Consider the following 21,326-nt stretch of genomic DNA (forward strand, 5'->3'; position numbering starts at 1 on the left):
GCCCTGCAGTGGACCTAGTCAGGCTAATGGTGATGATGATGATGCCTCTTCTAGAGCTGGCGCATGCGTTACGATCTGCCCATGTAGCGAATCAAACGATGCGATAACGCTAGCGCTCGTCTCTTCATTGCAGAGTATGTCGGCGGTGGCGACGTGTGGCAGGCGACCGCTCGCTGCGGCGAGTGATACGCGTGACGCCGTTTCCGCTCAAGGCTCGACAGGTGCGCAGCCTCCTCCAAACCCACGTCGATGCCAACATCGTGGAACTGCGCATAACCCGTTGCGTCGACACATCGTCCAACTGCCATGAGGAGAAAGACTTTCCGCGGGAGTTCTTCGCCTACCTGACGGAGCTCTGCCCCTCACTCAGGGTGAGCGTTTGATGGCGCCAGCGCTTAACGGAGGGTCCCCTCGTGCAAGCCCGAGCTCAAAGTCTTATACGGGAGCTGTGGGTCCCGGCTAGTCTAAAAGGAAGCACCGCGTACATCCCGAAATAAAAGTACGATTTTCTTTACCGGCAGGAAATGTTACGATCTTCAGTTAACAGAACGTCAAAATATTACAAGAAGAATAACGAATGCTTAGTCATCATATTTACCAGGATCTCTTCGCTCACCAACATTCCTACTGTCAAGCAGTCGTGCTGCAGTCCGACAAGCAGGGAAACAGCGAGAATGGCTACCAAACAGAAAGTAAGTTAGGTGGAAGAGATTAAGAAGTTTGCGGGAGTTTGGTGCCGTAGCTGGCAAAGGGCAGGGTTCACTGCAGGGGCATAGAAGAGAAATTTGCCCTCTTTAGGTCATAGTGAAACTGATGGTGATGGTGATCCAGGAATGATAAAGGAGCATCGCGAACCAGTGAGAAACACGCGTATTTCAGCCAGCCTTCTTCGTGAATGAGCGAATAAAAAGGGCTCTGCCACTGTTCTTGCATATTCGCAGGTCGTGCACTTCACTCGATGCTTCCTCGTGCGTTACCTTCGACCGACCAAGGTCACAGTGTGCGACTTACCACCGACACTCAACCACCTGTCACTGCGCCAGTCGTGGTTCAGTCCAGAGCACTTCTTCACCGTCGAGGAGGGCCCGCCATACGCGCGCGCTTCCAGCTGCTCGACCTCGCCGAGGGCGGACGCGCCTGTGACATCGGGCACGTGACGCTGGAGCCGTTCCCGTCGCTTCGCGCCCTTGGCGTCGAAGGCGTCTACCTGATCGATTGCCAAATCCTGACCGACATACTGCCAGTGATCGCCAACCTCGTCGTGCTGGACATTGAGCGTACGTTCGTGAGCGACATCGGCGTCGCGGTGGCGCTCCTGCACGGTCAGAGCCTGCGTGTTTTGTTCTTGGGACACAAGGCTTGCACCGGCGAAGCATTCGAATCTGTCTACGGACGAACGAACGGAAGCCTAAAGCTGCGCCTAACACACGTATGCCTCAGGAGAACGCAGGTGGGAGAGGAGGGCCTTTACAGATTGTTAAACATCGCTCCCCGCTTGCAGTGGCTCTCGGTGAGCAGCCCCCACATGACGGAGCGCGCCGCGGACCGCATGCGAAATGGCGTGCCCAGTTCGTGCCACTTCGAGGTCTTGCCATGCTCCGAGGAAGCGAGTCACCCGTGCCATCACTTCGCCAGTGACTTCGTTCAGAACATGAAGCTGGATTCCCCGCCTAGTGAAAGCTGTTGAAGCGACCTTTTTTTCTGCTGCCAATGTGCTCTGGCTTTTCAATTTCAGTCGAACTCTGTGAGCTGACTCTTTCCTGACGTCATTCTATTATTCTCCAGTGTAGATAACTTGTGATATCCAGAGCGCAGTAACCATACCTTCGCCTTTTATCATTCTTGGTGTATTGACTCAAACTGTCGCTTAAATGATCATAAAAAAAAACCGAGTTTACATCTTCTCGCACCAAACATTTCCTTGTACATGAGCTGGCAGACAACAGAAATACAATGTTCGGTGTGTGGTTTTCGTATCCTCGGCAAACCGAAAGAAATGGTTTAAGCTACTGCATTATTTGATTCCGTTGAGCTGGGCAATATCTCCTGTATTCTTGAACACGTTCTTCGGCGCAACCTCTTGTCGCAAAGTTGGTTACGCTCCTTGATGCTCCTCCTCTCTTGTTCACTTTTATGGCCGGAGACAGTAAATTAAGATTTGATTCGGCGTTTTGCTGCGTGCACCAACATGAAATATGGTTTACTATAGCAAAAATATTGGAGACAGCAGTTTATCTCTAAGATTCCACTCAAGCGTTGTTATTTATGGACTCCAATCAGGGCTAAAATGTAAATCGAATGAAGAAGAAAGGAACTTAAGACTTAGGGGGTCCTTAATTTTATCATTATATGACAGCGCGTTAGCATCAAGTAATTTCTTTGCTTGAAGATGGTTTAGGTTGGTTTATGGGGTTTAACGTCCCAAAGCGACTAAGGCTATGAGAGACGCCTCTTTGCTTGAAGACTTCAGGATACCTGCATAGAACGTTCATCAGCGAAAGCTTACTGTTTTTCGCTGATTAGCCCCTGCCGGCCTTTCCTTCCGCTCCTCTCCGGAAGGAGAGCGGGATTTTCTCCTTCCCGCTCCAGATAGTTAGCCTGTAAATATTTGTACTATTAAGTACTGTTTCAAATGGTGAAGTCTTCCACAAAAGCCACTATCAGGTAAAGATAACTACGTTTCGTACCTACGCCACTCAGCCAGAACTAATACACTCGCGTAGTGGTGACGGCAGTCCGACAGTCACGAAGACGGCAAGAAGGGCTTCAAAAGAAACTGTAATTGGCGGAAACACACAAAAAAGGAATGAGCCAAGCCGCGGTGGCTCACTGGTTACGGTGCTTGGCTGCCTACCCGAAAGACGTGGGTTCGATCCCGGCCGCGGCGGCTGAGTTTCGATGAAGGCGAAATTCTAGGGGCCCGTGTACTGCGCGATGTCAGTGCACGTTAAAGAACCCCAGGTGGTCGAAATTTCCGGAGCCCTTCACTGCGGCGTCCCTCATAGCCTCAGTCGCTTTGGGACGTTAAACCCCAATAAACCAATATCCTGATTGGGTGGACAATATGATACCGAATTTTCGCTGTGGAGAAAAAAAAATCTACTTTCATTTGAGACGCTTGTAATCACCCTCACCTCCACAAATAACCCGCATATCAGGTGCTGGAGTGGGCGCGTTATGAAGCTCATAGGAAATTCCTGGACATGGGCGAGTTTAAAACCACTCACACCGCCTAGAAATGTCGCAAAACCACCATCGCTGGGAAGCGTGCGCGGGATACCGTCTGCTAGTACGATATGACCAATTCAACAGAGCCAAAATGTCGACGCGTATAGCCATCAGCCTCTAACGTGACAACTGCTCGACCGATTCCTAGACCGCGGCTATCCAAACGCGGAATGGTAGACCCTTTGCCAAAAGTAACCAGGTTGCATAGTCTGCTTCTTATTCGAATTGTAGAGCCCTTGCGGCTTCCCTAAAGATGAAAAAAGTTCTTGGAAGATGAGGACAAGGGTTCTCCTTAAAATACAGAGATTTTGAGCTTGAGAGCTGGCATAAGAGCTTGAATATCCGACTAAGAATCGTCTAGCCTGAAAGCTTTTGGCAAAGACTGTACATCGAAGAAAGCTTAGGGAGTGACCACTACATTACGGGCACTGTCATCCTCATAAGTCCGCTGTAAGAAAGCATTAAAGCATAGCGTACCTGATGACAATAGGCGTAGACGCTGTGCGGGTTCTGTTTCCTGTGTTAGGAATGTCTCAAGTTTTCCCTTAATTGCTCGCTTGTAGAGCCTAATTAACTTGTAGCTATATATCTCAGCAGCTTTTATATGTTGTTTATAGGGAAAAATGGTTGAGTGTGTTCTATTTAAGAAATATTCTCAATTGCTCGTATTGCTTTCTTCTGCAATAGACCTAAGCCATGTATATTCTTTAATGTCATGTTCCATCCAATCAGTGAGCAAAAAAACTGCGAGTGAATTACAGAATTGTAAATAAGTTTTTTTACACCACTTGGAAATGGGTGACTGCACCTATTTCGTATTTAAATTACGAACAGCTTTTTGCACTTTCGCGCAAACAATATCGACATGTTCGTTCCAAGTCATACCATCTGAGAAGGTCACCCCTAGTGTATTCACACTTTATCGCAAGATATACTAAAGGGTCCTAATCTGAAAGTATTTGTCACCTTGACGCAAGTCCCTCCAGCTCTGAAAAGAAAGCATTTTGCTTTTGCTTCGTTGATTAGAAGGTTGTTTTTTTTTGCGACCATTCTTGAAGCGTTTAGCAAACGGAGCTTGCTTCGAGAAGCATAGATGATAAATCTCGGCCTGCAGCATACACAGCAGTCATCGGCGTAGATTCCTAATGGACATCTGGGGATTGTTTGAACAGTGAGATATTGTTTGAAGAACAAGACAAGACGAGCAGCCGCGTGTCTCTAATTATTCAGTCGTGAGAAATGGCAATATAGGTTTGGTTTGGTTTTATGGGGTTTAAAGTCCCAAAGCGACTAAGGCTATGAGAGACGCCGTAGTGGAGGGCTCCGGAAGTTTCGACCACCTGGGGTTCTTTAACGTGCACTGACATCGCACAGTACACGGGCCTCTAAATTTCTCCTTCAAAGAAATTCAACCGCCGCGGCAGGGATCGAACCCTCGTCTTTCGGGTCAGCAGCCGAGCACCATAACCACTGAGCCACCGTGGCGGCGAAATGGCAATATAGAAGAGACGGACTTCCTCAGTGTTCGCCTCTTATGGCGCCTCAATTATATCGATCAGACCTTTATTGTATACGTCAAAAATTGCTCCGAGGACGCAGGATCGCCTGCTTGACGCACCAGAACTATCTCCATTTAGGATTTGTTTGCACGCAAAGCTTCGGTTCACCATAGGTGGCTGCTCAGCGAAGATCCTCAAGTCTGCCACTGCGCCTATGTGCGACAAGTAGAAATTAGTATTAGCGTGAGTAGAATATTTGCGTATAATAGACGAATCAATAACATTTCAGCCTGATCTATTTGCCCTGCAAGGTGTCGACAGAAGAGCAGCGCTACTTTGAGACGATGTGTACGCCGTAGCTCTCTTCATTGCGTCTCAAAAATGTATCCTACAGACAAAAAACAAGCAGTATAAAATTTTAAAATCACAAAGCCACTACTCTGCTGTGCCTGGCTGGTGGGAAAAAAATGTTTAGTTAAAAGAAGCACGACCGAAGTGCTACACAACAAACGCGGTAAAGAAATACATAGTTGTATTGCGGTCGCCGCACATAAAAGAAGACAGCAGCCATTTTGTAGATAGAGCTTCCTAACAAATGTAATAATGGTAACGAAAACCAAGAAAGTGCAAGTGTGGAGTGGACAAAGACACGGAACGTTTTTGTCGTGTCTTTTTATCGGCCTTTTTCTTATTTCTCGTGCTTGCCTGCCCCCGCTTTTTATCCGCGCGTGTGTTTGGTTTCTCCAGTCTCTTGTCTGCTGAGCTTTTTTCTTTCTTATCTGATCTACCACTCCCTGCTCTTTGCACGAAGCCTTCGGTATTGTTTGAGTCCCTGAAGGCTTTAAAATACAACCGAAGTGTTCGCCACGCTTTTTTCCTGCACCGCCTGTTCCGCCCTCTCGCCCAGTTTCTTCGTGTTCCTTTTACTCGTACCCAGGCGCTTTCAATTCCGAGCTGCAGCGCTCTCGTAATTGGGTACCCGAGGCAACAGTACAGTGTCTGGAAAGTCTCAATGCGTCCAGACACGATTAGCATCTGTCCCACAGCTCTTGATCTTGTTTTGTTTGCACAGACTGAGTAGCGTATTGTGTTATGTTTCGGCGCTGAGGAAACCTTGCTTCGTACTGCAATTTGTAAACCGCGCATAAAACAGCCGGTACACCCGCAGGCCACGCGTTCGATCTTTCAGGGCTCTCTGCTCCTCCAGGCATAATAGTAGTGACGTCAAAGCGCTTGTTCTGCATACCGTTTTGAGCGCTCGATTGTTCAGCGGTTGTTCAATGAAACAAATTTTTTTTTAATCTGCAAATACTCTGTATTTTTAGTGCCGTTAACTACGTGACACCACGGAGACCTTACCGGGAGCCTGAAATATGCATATTTTCTCTCTGCCTTCATGTATAATGCGTCGCACTTGATTTAATGAAGCGCTGATACTTACGAGTACGTTTTTGCAGGCTAGTTGGTGCCTAAGCATTGTGGGTTTTTTGCGCTAAAGACACGACACAAAAGAAACGAGGTAAACAGGACAAGTGCTTACTAACAACAAGTTGTTAGTAAGCGCTTGACCTGTCTACCTCATTTTTTTTTTGTGTCATGTCTTTTGAGCAAAACACCCAGAATGCTGATACTTAGTTTTGAGCTCGGTGTTAACAGGTCCCCTGTTTACTCATTACCTGCCATGAAAGTTTTTCACTGGTAAGTCGGCATACAGGCTGCACATAGCTGACGCGCCAATAATATCAATTTTTGGCAGCCCGAATGAAAAGTGCAGCTTAGCACTGAATTGCCACTGTGGTGTGTTGGAGACTGGAGGTACCTGAGGCTCTTCCGTGGAAAGACAGAATCATCATGATCGTCATCAGCCTGACTACGCCCACTGTAGGACAAAGGCCTCTGCCATATCTCCCTAAATCTGACCTTTGCCAGTTCCCAAGCAGCACAAATTGATTGGTCCAACAGTGGCAAAAGAGTGGCGGAAATTGGCATGAATATTGGTCCTACACTGGCATTTGAGCAATCCGAGACTTTTTCCAACAATGGCCCTTCATTCATGCCAAGATTGTGCCTATACTCAGCCAGTCTAGCTGCCAGCATTGACCCAACATGCAGCCAGTCTATCCACAAATGGCCAACGTTCGTGCCAAGACTATGCCCATGTTCAGCCAATCTATTAATTATGGCCCGACATTCGTGCCAATAATATGCCCATATTCAGCCAATCTCACACCAATAGTATGCCCACACTCAGTCGATCTGTCAATAATGGCCCGAAATTCGCGCCAATAGTATGCCCACATTCCGCCAGTATCAATAATAGCCCCAGGTTCGCTCCGACTTGTGCCCACTTTTCCACCCTTGATCTAACTTTTATAGGTGGCATATCAATTGCAAGGCCAGTGCGAAATTGTATGCGATCGGGGGTCCCACCTAGTTTTGTACCACACCTCTTGCTGGCCAGCAACAATGCAGACATATACCGCTTGTTTTCCACCAGCCGGAGCTTGTATGTGTAACATTTTACATACAAGCAGTCAGCAGACATACAAAAAAGAAAGAACGGATTCAAAGAACGAACTTTATTGCATCTACGGTGCCAGTACATCGTGAAATGCACTGTGCCGGAGCCGCTGAATCGATGAGTCATATCGGCACTAATCGTAGCACTCCTCTTGTAAGAGAACTTTTGCAGTGCCTTGAAACAAATTCCTCGCCAAGCTCTTGCACGATGACCTGGCTGTACATCGCAGCTGCAAAGAGGTGCATGATGTCACCATGAGTGTAAGTACAACCATCGCAGAAAAAAGACAAGAAATAAAATAACACATTGATCTTAGTGGCGCGCAGTGTGCGAGAAGGTACTCGCAACATATGTTGAAAGTATAATTTCTAAATGACTCTTAATATAAATCCCCACACTAAGAGCAAAATGTTGAATTGAATTTAACAATTTTTTCCCATCGTATTGCTAATTTCTAATCCCAACTTGCCGTGCCACACCCTCAAATGCATATTAAAAGTCACAAAAAGAGATAAATATAGTGTTTAATACAAATCAATCTATTTTTATATTTCCTATCAAAATTATATGTCTATTGCGAGCTGGTTGTTTGCCTTTTCGTTCCAGAAAAGTATGGCACAGGTGGTAGCAGCTCCTCCCTATTGAACAGCTGTGAGCAATTTTTTTTTCTCTATGAAATATAATATTCCATGCAAAGACGGCTTGCACAGTTTTGCGAAATGCGCTGAACGCAGGAGACCGAATACACTTTTTTTAAAGTAAGCAGATTATCCATGCCGCTTGGCATGCATGTAACGGGGCAGACGGAAATCTTACTTGAAAACCACACGAAATCACTCTTCCGATAGTCCATGGGTGATTAATTCCGAGACAACATGGATAAAGTTCGCTGGGACCAGGAATTCCGCTTTTTCTCGTACGCCTGCAACTGGCCAAGACAAAGGCACCCGGCACGGGAATATTACACGCGGCCAGAAAACTGCTGCAGTGCAAGAATAAGCGCTTCTGGTACTCATCTTGCACAAACGATAGACGACCAATGTCGTAATGAACGCAACATGAGTCGGGCCACACAACACTCCGCCACGGTGATTGAAGAGATAGTCAACGTTCGGTAAGTCCATTTTTTCGAAGCTGAAAAATAAAGTTCTCACCTTTCTGTGCATGCCTTTGCGCTAGACATTTCGCTGTGAAAGTTGCCATTCAGAAGTTGGCGCCAGTGCTTTGTCGCTTTCTCTTTTCCTGCCGGAGAAAAAAAAGGTCGGCGCTGATTCAAAGCGGCAATTACGCCAAGAACCATATTCATTTCCGAACACATTTCAATATAATAGTATGGTGGTACTCACAAATAGAATCTTGCAGGCCAGGCTACTGAATTCCGTCATAATTGTCAAATTGTATCGGGTGCGGATTCTCGACAACGAACGGCGTCAGCTTGAGCGCGCATGCTTCGTCGGCACGCTGGTTGTGTGGCTTTTCGCCGCCTTGCTAGCTACAGGCGATACTCGTTGGGCGAGTGTTCGGGAAAGGAGGAGACGACGATGGGACAGGTTTCTTATATTTTTCGGAGAATTTGCTGCAGCAAGAGAAACGGCAGCTGGAAAAGGGGTAGAAGAAAATCTAGGGAGGGTGGATGAGCGGCGTTGCGCTTAGTTGGGCGCGAGGGGAAAACAGGTTAGAGAAGGTCAGTGTACCTAAAATCACAAAGGAAAAAATAACTCCTAGCATGGTGAGGGCCAGCGCTCTTCCAACAAAGAGGCTCGGCCCGGCAAAAGGCGGCTGTATGGGACTTCAAAAAGGTGGTGGAGAGGGGGGTGGGTGAAATGAGTGAAAGAATTCCGGAATGTCCGGAGGGTGCGCCATAGGCGTTGAGCACGTGAAAAGCGGCAAGGAAACGACAATGCGGAGATGTTGGAAGTGGAAACGTGGAGCTTCGGCATGAATTTCGTCAAAACGGCTCCAAACATTAGCGTAATCTTTGCGGTCGTGTGCCTCTTTGGTTGAAGCTGATATAAATGTGTTACTATGAAAATACCGGAAATATAAAACAATAAATAAAATTAGCGGGAACAATGCGTGTTCTTTGAATGTTTCAAATATGATACTTGTGGCGGAAAAAGTAGGATGACATACGTCCAAGCAAGACCATTCATCAATATAATCCAATGATTCGCTTCTAGAGCGACGAATACCCTACATTTTATACACACCAGTGTAGGCAGGTCGGTCTAAGCCATAGTCATGCGGTCCACCCGTGCGTGTCTGCGCCAGCTCGAAATGATGCGGCGCGCTACTCAGCAATGCACCTGTTATGGCTCATTGGTATTAAGGATACGCGCAAAGAAAAGGCAAAAAAAAAACTAGTGGAAATGCGACCGGGAAAAAGTTCCGATCTTTAATTTGAAAAACGTGATAATTTAAAGCAAAAACGTACGCTAGAGCAGTCGTTATAGAATACCCAAAAAGCACAGCAGAATAACAAAACAATTTGCGACATTAAAAAAACCTAGCCACCTTAGCTTCGCGGCTTCAGGAAGCAGAGCCGTTTGTTCGCTTATTATTTTTTTTTAATTTAACATACATCAACATTTTCTTTCCCGTCTGCTGCTTCTTCACGCAGTAAATGCGCAGCATGTTGTTCACGTCAACTGTTTATTTGCGATAAAACCAAAATCCCGTTTTACTCACATCGTTTCTTCTCTCAAAATGCGCCACGCAATAATTTGTGACCTAGTGGAAAAAGCGATTTATTTGTTTTTTTCTAGGGTGAGCATCCTGTGGGTGAGGCATTGTGTTCCGGATTGTGTAATACGATTCAGCGTTTCGTGCAGCATAAACTTATTAGTTAAGTTGAGCCTATATCTTGAGACACGAATTTGAACCGTCAACCTATAATCGGGGGCTGTGGTATGCATGCGAGGTATGCGAGAGATATGCGAGGCAGTACGTTAATTAGTGCGTTATTATACCATTCCTCGAATCGACATTTCATTTTCTTGATTGTGGCACCTCTTTCTCTCTTTCTTTTTTTCTTTGCATACCATAATTACAAAAGACGCCGCTTTTCAAAATTCGTATACCTTCGTGAATGAATCTGACCTCTGCTCACTTTCGCGCAATCAATTGCATCGCGCTTTTTATTGTAATTTCGCGTCAGAGTTCGACGCTAGCGCTGTTGTTGGTCATAAAAATAGATAAATAAACAAGTCCGAATATTGAAAAAAAAACGAATTGAGAGAAATAACCACATATAATCACAGGGACATCCTTTGGTGTGTCGTGGAGCGGCACTGCCAATACAGGGAAAACAGCGGACAAGTAGGGCCATCATTGCGGGTGTAATGAGGCGGCACTGCCAATATGGGGACGACAGCGGAAATTTAGGGCCATCGTTGGAGGTGTAACTAAGTGGCATTGCCAATATGGGGAAAACATCGGACAAGTAGGGCCATCGATGGAGGTGTAACTAAGCGGCTTTGCCAATATGGGGAAAACATCGGACAAGTAGGGCCAATGTTGGAAATGGCACATTGTGGCAGTGCCAATATGGGGACAATGAAGGCAACATTGGTCCTGTATAGGGCCACACATAGCCAACAGACTCCCAATATTGGGCCAACGGTTTGTGCTGCCTGGGTTCTGACTCGTTCCTTTTTCTTATTGTCTGCAGACGCGAAGCCCAGTTCGTGGCAAGAGTTCGAGAACGCGAAGGCTTCTCACTGTGTAGCGAAGACTGAAGTTGAATAGAGGCTAGTACTGTCTCTGAAGCGAAAGCTACACTACGGGATTCCAGATCTCAATCGCGGACCGTGTAAATTTGACCTTCAGCTGAGTTAAAGGTCAAACCATGAAAACGAGAAAAATCAATATCCACGACAGGGAGTCCGCTTAAAAGGCCGATCAGCGAGACCACTGGGCTATCGCTTTTTTTTTCTTTATTGCCAACGTCAACACGTCATTTACAAACCAATCCACGTGAATAACACAACATTCATGCAAAAGGCACGTCACTCGCACTTGGGCTTACGTGAACACATTAAAATTCGCGCATGTATAACAAAGCTTCCACTCCGGAAGCTAGTCAAGCACTGGGTCTTGCATCTTGGGGCCTTCAATACCTCTTCCAATAGATTCACGAAAATACTCTCTTATCGGCCTCACGTCAAAGTCTGCTTGTCTGACTGCCATCCTGGATCGCCAAATACTGGGTAGGGCCAATATCATGATCATGTCGAAAGGAACCTTGTCTTCACTGTCAATGAGTAAAAATCTGATCCCGAAAGCATGCACTGGTAAATCTATATTAATCGTGCGTTGTCGAATATCCCAAAAGAAAAAGGGTTCCTAACAATCTAAGAAAACATTCAATAGTTTCCTGTTTTCGGCATATGAAGCAATGATTTCCACAAGGTACAAAAAAAAAAACCTCTTCTAGATACATCTTGACTTCAAGAGTGTTCGTATGGAGCTTAAAACGAAACTTATAAGAAACTTATACCTCCACATGGTACAGCCATACTTTTCATTCGTTTTAGAACTGTCTGCCATGAGTCTGCACACTACGACGACCTGTACAATTTGACCGGAAAAAAGGCATCACACAGGTCCTTATAAAGTTTCTTTCGCGACACAGGTGACAAACAATTCATTGAAAATCGCGCTTGCAAAACGCGGCATTCCATGTACACCTCTCTAAGAAAGCCGAAAAAGCCCCCTTGCATAGTCGACGAACTAACAAATAAATTTGGCAAGACCCTACGCAACCTAACCTGATAGACAGTTCGCACAAGGGGGTCATTCAGGCTCCGAAAGAAAATAAAGAAAACTTGCGCAAATACAAACGCGCTAAACGTACTTATCCAGAGCGTACACAATGAAACAGATTGCTTCGCTGTGTCCTCTCCCATGTGCTTCCCCATACAAAAACTGCAAAAACCCGGTGCAGCTTCTTCGCATTGACTAGAGAACAACGAATTGCTTGCATAACATTCCAAAGCTTGGGCACAACAAATATGTTACATATTGTGGCACGCGCGAAAACAGAACAACTGAAGCCTTTTAGCCTATCGGCCTTCTAACGCACTTCAGGAACTTCGCGTTTAAAATATGGCCCACTGTCGCGATCATTCTCCAGCGGCACTCCTAAATATTTTACTGGTGTTGCCGTCCAAGTCATGTTCGCGAAAATATTTGGGGTTGCGGGCAAGTCGCCGTGCCAGAACCCCAAGCGTTCAGCCCAGTTCACAGCACTCCTACTCACAGAAGAAGTCTTTCACAGTTTCAATTATAAAAGGAACGCTTTCGTACTCAGCACAAAATACTGCAATGTCATCTGCATACGCGAGACTGCGCACCTCCGCCGCACGCAGAAGAACACCATGAACACTGCTGCTTTCAAATATGCTCAAACTAAAGAGTTCAATATACAAACAAAATAGCAATCGGTGACAAGGGACAACCCTGACGCACGGAGAGAGTCCCTCGGATACGCGCACCCACCCCCTTATTTACTATCAACCGCGTCGTGCATCCCCTGTACGCCATGGCCGCGACCTGTCAAATGAATGATCCGACATTCACGTGCTCTAACAGAGAACAAGAGGTCATGTGGCAATTTGTCGAACGCTTTCTCTAGATAAAGCTGGAGCATTGGAATGCTTTCATGGATGGCGTCCCAACACTCAAGCACAAACCACCAGGCTCTGTGGACGTTGGTATATACTTGGTGTTTCGCGTAGCTTGAAGCAAGGATTTAAAAAAGGTGGTTCAGCGGAGCTGGGCGGAACCAAAGGCCTAGTATTTCTAGTCGTGTGGCGCTCCTCAGAGTATCTTTAAAGTCTGCTTAATAAGTTCATTAGCTAAGATTAATTATGCTTCGTTTATTGCGGTTTAACGTCCCGAAGCAACTCAGGCTATGAGGGACGCCGTAGTGAAGGGCTCCGAAAATTTAGACCACCTGGGGTTCTTCAACGTTCACTGACATCACACAGAACACGGGCCTCTAGAATTTCGCCTCCATCGAAATTCAGCCGCCGCGGCCGGGATCGAACCCGCGTCTCTCGGGTCAGCAGCCGAGCGCCGTAACCAGTTGAGCCACCGCAGCCGGGCAAATATTAATTATGCAAATTTTCTATTATTCACTTTAGGGTCACGTGCGTTCCTTAAGTTGTAGAGGGGGTTGAGAAAGAGCCGATCAAGTTTTTTGCAGCAACGTATCTACTGAGTGGTCCTTTTTTTTCGGTGTTTAAAGAAAGCCCGCGAATTATGAAAAAAGCCACGTGACTGCGCTCATGCCCTACCATATTCAAGCGCCCACCACATTGTTTTGAACGGAATATACGTGCGCGCTGGCCGTGCCCAACTGAGCGGCCACCGCTCAATTCGACGGGCTGCAAAAGGATAAAAATAAAAAAAAACAGAGGCTACCTTGAAATACGCGATTCCACTGGTTTCCCTTCGTTTCTTCTTTTGCCCATGCGATGGTTCAATAGAAGCTCCGTCTGAATTGGCTGTCGACGACCTGCTTATCACTTATCGCGGATGAAGGCGCGCTTTCCATGTTCACGAAGAATGTGCTGACGCACTTTCAATGCATTGTTGAGAGCGGCTTCGGCCGCTCTCTTCGACACGGTAAGCACCCAATCTTCGTTCACTCATGAAGCGCTTGGCGGCGCTACAATACGGTAGCGCAAGAGTGCAATCACGTGTTTTTTTTTTCATTTTTCACTGGCTTTTTTTAAATGCGCGAAAAAAGGACCACGTACAAGATATTGTCACATAGTGGTGTCTGCAGTCCGGCGAACAGGAAAACTACGAGGATGTCTTCGAAACGGAACTCTTGCGCCCGCAAAGAACTGAATCACTCGGCGGCGGAGTAGCAAAAGCGTGCTCGGCGTTCGTCGAACAGACATGACCACCGCTGTCGGCCGTGCTCTTTTTAAAGCTGATAGCGAACATTAGAGATAAAGCTTGGGAAGTTACTAGAACATTCTGGCGCAAACTAGAACCGGCTCCGCCAGGATGCAAACAATCGAGATAAATCTAGGCGCGTCTTGCGCCACAAACGAAGCGATAAAGCGGCGTGTCGGCAGCCTTGAAGCATGAACAAACACTACAAAACATTATAAAGATTCGCGGCAGTATGTTGCTACAAAAAACTGGATCGGTTGTTTCTTAACCCCCTCTAGAGCTTAATGAAATGCACGCGACCCTCAAGCGCAAATTCAAAACTTTGCATAACTAATCTTAGCTAGTTAACTTATTAAGCGTAATTTTTAAAAAAATACCCTCAGGAGCGCCATATGACGGGAAGCCATATGTAATTGGTTTGAACCAGCTCTAGGGCGCAACTATTTTTTGATCCTGGGTTCGAGTTACGTTAAACACCCTGTATAGTGCGGCCTTTAATACCATAGGTCTGATGGAGGCCTATTAATTCTTGCTCCACAATCTGCAGTCGCTTAGCTAGAATTTTCATGGGGATCTTATAATCTATACTCGTCAAAGATATTGCTTGGTAGGCAGTAACTTGTCGCACTATAGTTTCGTCGTCGCTTTTTGGTATTAAAATTGCGTCGTCCGTTAGAAATGACGGGAGAAGCATATCCTTGTCATCAGCCTCATTAAACAGCGTAGCCAAAACTTGCCCAAAATCATTCTCGAATGCCTTATAGAGCGATGCTACTAGGCCATCTGGTATAGAGACTTTCCAGGGTTGAGGTCTTTGTACGGCATTCCGTACTTCTTCGGTTCCAAAAGGCAGTTCTAACCGTTCTTTCGTTTGGTCACTAAGCTTCGGCATGAAAGGAAGAAAATGGGTTTTAAAGACTTCAGTTCTTCTTTGCTTTGTCAGAGTAAATTACCACGGTCCACTATTTTCAGTGTGTCATTCTTGTAAGCCTGCCTCTTTTACAGGCCGAGAGCACGTTCTGTGGGCATTTCGCCCGCTATCAGGAGCTGTGCCCTCGCTCTCACAACCGCTCCTTGATACCATTCCGTAACAATTGCCTCTAGTTTCCACTTTACGGAGCGAATTTCTTCGATGCATTCTCCTGGCTTCTTGCCCTGTTGTGTTGTCAAAGGTTTTAAGTCGTCTCTAAGCATGTTTTCGTTCACTTTATATTATTGCTTTACATCGCGCGATCGTTCAATACCTGTTAACTTCATTGCCTCCTTAAATCTTTCGCACTTCACTCCAGGAAGTTCGTTGTCCTCTATTTGCATTTCATGGATCGCCGACGCTCCACGTTTCATCACGATATCACCTTGTAGCAGCTTCTCATTAAGTTTCACGTTTTCCCGCACGAATTTGCTTTCGTTCCTTTTCTTTTTGCTACATGGAAGACAGCAAAACAATGATAACTAAACGGCACTGCTTGTACGCGGTATTCGCCGGAAAATGGTATCAATTCGATGGACACGTACGCCCCATCCAAACGCGTGTGGCTCGTTCCCTGGTAATGGGTACAACGAACGCCAGAACCACACCTGAGACAATTGCCCACATCTTCGAGATGACAGTGATCAGATGCGTCACTCAAGTAGGCAGTACTCGCATCTCTATAGAGAGTCGAACTGGTCTTGTCGCGTTTCATGCTTACGCAGTAGAAATCGCCAAGTAAGGCGACCATACGGTCTGCATCACAATAGTTTCCAACTGCCTCAAAAAGTTTTCGCCTCTCTCGCACGTTAGTGTGCGCGTAAATACAGATGACGCGCCACTCCAAACCAGAAATTGACATCACAGAGAACCCAGCGACCTAAATACAAGTCTGAACTCTTTCCACAATCACTCCTAGGGACTGGCGGATCAGAAGCATGCACCCTGCCGAAGTACCCACCGCATGAGACATGTAAACATAATATCAGCTGATGAACTGATGCACCCTACTGTCGGCCTGGTCTTGACTCTCGACTTGGTCTTTTGTACCGCTATAACATCCAATTCCTGCTCAGTCATGAGTCGTAACAGCTGGTCTTGTCTCGTCATGGATGAAAGACCCTTGACATTAAGCGTGGCTACGACGAGGTGTATTTCAAAAGCCGCCACCGTTTAACAAGACCAGGCCACCAGAATGGCGCTTACCTTTGTAGCAAACGTCGCGCCGCGTAGTGCCGTCCCGCCGTTATTAGGACTTAGTTGTCGTCACGAGAAAGTGACGACGATCGTTGACCGCTACTGACTCGCTAGTTTTTCACCTCACCGGCGTCCAGTTGGCTTTGCAGCGTACGTTGCTTTTGAACCGGGCTCGTTGAAGCAACGTCTTCACGGCCCCGTTTAGCTGCCGCAGCGTTGACCTCCATGGATTCCCCGTTGCCTTTTTCCGCGGGGCTTGAGATACTCAGCAGTGGCTCGGTAACCGTGTTCGACCGGAGTGGTAACCAGTGGGCTAAGCGTTGATTCAGCAGTACGTGGCATGTCCTCGCGCTTCAATGATGTCCTCATGCTTAATGGCACGTACCCACGGCGGGGTATTGACCACGGTCTCGACCACTGGGTTGGAGGCGGCCTTCTCAGCTTCATCCTCGTCCATATGCAGCTCACTGTTTTCGCCGAGTGCTCCTCGCCAAGGCAGCGCGGACCAACGACTTCGTGCAGTCAGCCTCTTCGTGGCCACATACGTGGCACAGGCTACACTTGCGCACCTTGAAGTCACGCCTAATGAGGCCTGTGTTGCGGCAGCGGAGACATATCGGCGCACGCCCAGGCACGACGACTAACAGCGTCCAGTTCCCGATACGCATCTGCTGGGGTAGGCGCTCGAGACTCGCACCTTCTGGTAGAACCAGCCGCACCACTCGAGCAGTCGAGACCGCGATTTCAAACCCGCCGGTCTTCCATCTATCGCCCGAGACTTCTTTCACTTCGCCGTACTCAGCGAACGCCCGCCTCAGAGTTTCGTTGCTCACGTTGAAGGCACCCCAATGCCCCTTCAGCCGCACGAAGTGGGGCTTAAGTTGGCAGAGGTGGCAGTACAATCTTGTAATCTTTGAAATCGTCCAAAAACGATGTTCCACGGCCAGCGTCGGCCGTTATCACAGCTCGCGAAGAGCCAGCCGTCCTGCGTTCTTCCACGACCTTGGCCGGAAGCAGAATGACTAGGCTACCGCCGCTGCCAATACGCATCGCGGTGTGCATTGGAGAGCGTCGTCTTCATGAACTTCCCTCTACCCCGGCCCGCGCACTGCCTACTGACCGTCGTCTTCTACGTAGCGTAAATAAGTGCTTTCGCTCTGATTCGAATGTAGTGAACATTCTCTGTAGCTTCTTTTTTAATTCAGCGTCCTTCCATCGAGAGGGGAACGACACGGCTAACTTCTCAAGTGCTGCCTGCATTCCAAACGCTCTTGTACGAGCACAAATGCTCTTAAAGAATTCTGTCACTCCACTCAGTAGGCGACAAATTCCAGTGAATTGGGTACCGTAATACGGAAAAAGTTCCGTCCGAGAAATTGTAATGCGGATTCACAGCTGCCCGGAGTTGCAAACTGAAAGTGTTCCGTTTTTACGGTTTTTCCCACTGCTTTGCTAATAAAGTGAAGAGACTCCCATCACCAGGAATTGTTTCTTTCGAGATGGTGGATGATTCTGCAGGCAGCAGTGTATTAATCTTCCAGTTAGAAGTGCTTGTCGTCGATCCAGACTAAGTTTCGGGGATTTGACAGCGAAATCTAATGGTGGGTTGCCGAGAAACTGGTGAGTGAGTTTGGCCGGCAGTAGCTGATGTTGGGGCAGTTGCTGATGTTGCAATAAGTCGGTGACATAATTGAAGTGGGGGTTCTAAAAGCTCTTGTTCTTCACGACAAAAGCCTTTTTTAAGTAGGCCTATTTATCCGTCTTAAAGAAATCTTGTCTCCCCTGGCACTAACTATTCTCTGGGCTGTATTGGCCTCATAGTCAGCAACATTGTGCACTCCGGGATGTTCCGACCTTAATCACCTCTCATCTGCATCTCAATGTGTTTCCTACATGTGCTCGCCCTAACGGCATACTCGAAGTCAGAGTGTATTTCTTCGGTTTTTTTTTAGTATTCTCTGCTCCAAAGGTGAGAACAATGGTCTCCATTTAGTTGAGCTCCTTTTCAATTATTCGTTCCGTTGCCCGTGAGAGAAACATTCGTGGAACAGCACTGCCAGCTGTAGCACTCTTTCGTTTGCTGCTGACATCGACTCATTCTCAAGGCAGGCTTATTTGTCAATTTTTGTAGTGAGAGCTACACTACGCCAGTTCTTCGAGCCTTCAGCGTGGCACCCCTTGAGCTCCGTGGCGGCGCCGTGGCCTTGAGCAGGTTGGTCACGTGGTGCGGAGAACCGAGCTGCAACAGCTGTGCGCATGCGCCGTGTGTGTTGAGTGGGGGGAGTGGAGAGGGGGAGAGGTGTCGCAGCTGTATAAGTAGGCGGCTCAGCGAAGCTCTCGTGTCACTCCAGGTTTATCCAGAGCTAATCCGCAGCCAATTTTTACTGCTCTCATATCATGGCTCAGAGGCTGGCGATCTTGGAGGCGTGTTCTGCGGTACACTTCAGAATGTGAGAGGAGAACCAGCCAAAAGAAGAAAGACGATAAGAGGAAGGCAGACAGCGACGACTGGACAGGATTTGACTACTATAAGTGGACCAGTTAAATTGGACTGGAGAAGATTGGATTGAATTTTACTAGACTAGATACCAACTGACCCGGATATTTATTCCCCTCAAACACTTCAGAAGGCATTAGGGTGAACTGGGTCGTCTGTATTCTCGGCTCCTTTGAAATTAAATGCACTGCGTACCCTGTCCCAGTCCAAGTTGTTCGTGAACACTTTTTTTTTCCCACACTGTCACTGAGCGGTCACGCTCCCTCGGCACGTCTGTTATGTAGTAAGCTTGCAGTACATGCTCTTTTCACTACCTGAGTTGCCATAGGCTGAACCTACGCTTGAACTGAGCCATTCCTCTGTACCAAAGCATTACCACGGAAAAGTGCCGGCGGTCACATGTTTGAAAATGTTGGCGAGATCTACGCCGTAGTCCATTGACTCGAGTCGCGCCATCGACGCGACACACATATCGGTGCAAGTGTAATAGGCTGTCAGCGCGGTATTTAATAAAACCTCTCAGTCATGGGGACGCCTTTGTTTCCCGAACGGTAGCCAGCAGCAACAGTCGCATTCAGAACTAAAGCCAACATACAGAAAGAAGGATTGGAGTGGACAATGCGGCCTACACCTGCGAGCGCATGGTACACATCGCAGTAGAAACACCCTCATTTACATGCGTTAGCTTTTCATCGGTCACAAAATTGATCCTGCAAGTGCAACTCAAAAGGCCATTGACATCTCACCCCCTCCAACTGTTTTAGAAAAAAATCCGGAAAAGGTATAAAGAAAGTGGAATTTGGTAGTGCAAACAAGTAATAAAATTGCGTCATTCAACCTCTGCGTATATGAGAGAAATGATGCACCTGCCGTGCCCATCGTTGTCTCAACCTCTAGAGCCTCGGCTTGCCTGCACTGCATTCTTCATGACAGCAAGCGGCACTATGAAAGAGATGGCCTGCAAAAGGGGTCGTTGAAGAGAAATGCCAAACTTCGAGTTATGAAGCCTAGTCCAGGCAGGCGGTGGTAGTGAGACGAGCAGACCCATTTCTCTCGCCAAATATTCAGCGCTGTGACAACGGACAATATAGAAGGAACGGAGTGCCCGAATGTTTGGCTCTTACAGCACCTCAGTTCTATCCACCGGATCTTGATTACTTTCGTCAGAATTTTTTTTTTTTCAATAAAAAAGCATACCTGCTTCATGCGCCAAAGCTATCAGCGCGAAGGAATTTTTCGGGAGCTACGCTTCGGTTCCCCGTAAGCGGCTTTTCGTCAGCGAAGATCTTTAAGTCTGTCAGCGTGCCTATTTGGAACACAAGCAAAATATCATAAGCATGCACTGAATCTCTTCGAATAATAAATGAATCAAGAGTAATAAAGCTCAATTTATTTTCTCTCTGTGTTTTAGAAACAGCAGCCATGCTACTTTAAGCTGATGTGTAAGCCGTAAGTTCCTTCAGAGTATCCTAAAGGTGTATCCTACGGGTGAAAAACAAGTCCAGCTGTCTAAAATGATAATTTAGCTTAGCGGCTTGTCTTCGCTGCTGGCTGCAGGTGAAAAAAAAACTTTAATGCGAGTGAAGTACGAGCAGCGCTCACACATAAAGAAGATGACTGAAGATATACGTTCTTCTATTTGAGTCGCTGCACAAAAAAGAAGCCAGCTAAACTTTGTGCAAATAAGCCTTCGTAAGAAATGTATGTTCGCGAAATCTCTAAAGGTGGAAACATGAGCCTTTTTAGTATCTATCTCGCCAAAACGAGCTTTCCTTCCCTCAGGGTTTTAATCGCTCGTGTCGCTGGGTTTGACTAGATTATTTTTTAGTCCCTTTTTTTCTTCTCTGATGAGGCATCTCTCAGTACCAGCGCTGTGCACGAAGCCTTTGGTCGTGTTTTAACTCCTGAAGGCTTTTGAAATTTAATCGAAAGGTTGGCTACGCTTCCTTCCTGCGCCGCCTGTTTCTCTCTCTCTCTCTCTCTCACTTTCTTCCTGTTCTTTTTATACGTACGCAGGCGCTTACGATCCCGAGCTGTAGCGCTCTTTCGCCCTTCGGTGCCTGCGGCACCAATGCAATGTCTGGACAGTCTCAATGCGCCCGAACACGATCAGCTTCCCTCCCGTCCCTCTTGCGCTTGTTTTGTTCGCGACGGCCGAAAAGCGGAATGTATTATCACGTTTCTATGCAGAGAGAACTTTGCCTCGCGTAGCAATTTGTAAAACGCCCCTAAAAGGGCCCGAACGCCCATAGGCTTCGCACACAATCTTCCAGGGAGCGGCGTCACATGACAATAACGATAATGACGTCAAACTGAATGCTTTCCGGAGATCTTCGTGCGCCCGGTTGCTAACCTGTTCTTGAATCAAACACAAGTTATTCTGCAATCTGTAAACCTTTGCATCTTTTGGCGTGGTTAATTACGTGGAAACTAAAAAAAGTTTGCTCAGTAACATAAACGCGTGTGGTACGAACGGTAAGACCTAATGCAAACCACTCTTCGAGA

At 47.0% G+C, this 21,326-nt stretch overlaps 1 pseudogene; it reads right to left on the reverse strand.

Annotated features, from left to right (window-relative positions):
- Window positions 1-16,434: 16,434 nt before the first annotated feature.
- Window positions 16,435-17,374, reverse strand: LOC149366811 (uncharacterized; annotated as a pseudogene).
- Between the last annotated feature and the right edge of the window lie 3,952 nt (window positions 17,375-21,326).

Source organism: Amblyomma mixtum, chromosome 1 (assembly GCF_055824585.1).
Source record: "Amblyomma mixtum isolate Tamu chromosome 1, ASM5582458v1, whole genome shotgun sequence".
In the NCBI taxonomy this organism is placed as follows: domain Eukaryota; kingdom Metazoa; phylum Arthropoda; class Arachnida; order Ixodida; family Ixodidae; genus Amblyomma; species Amblyomma mixtum.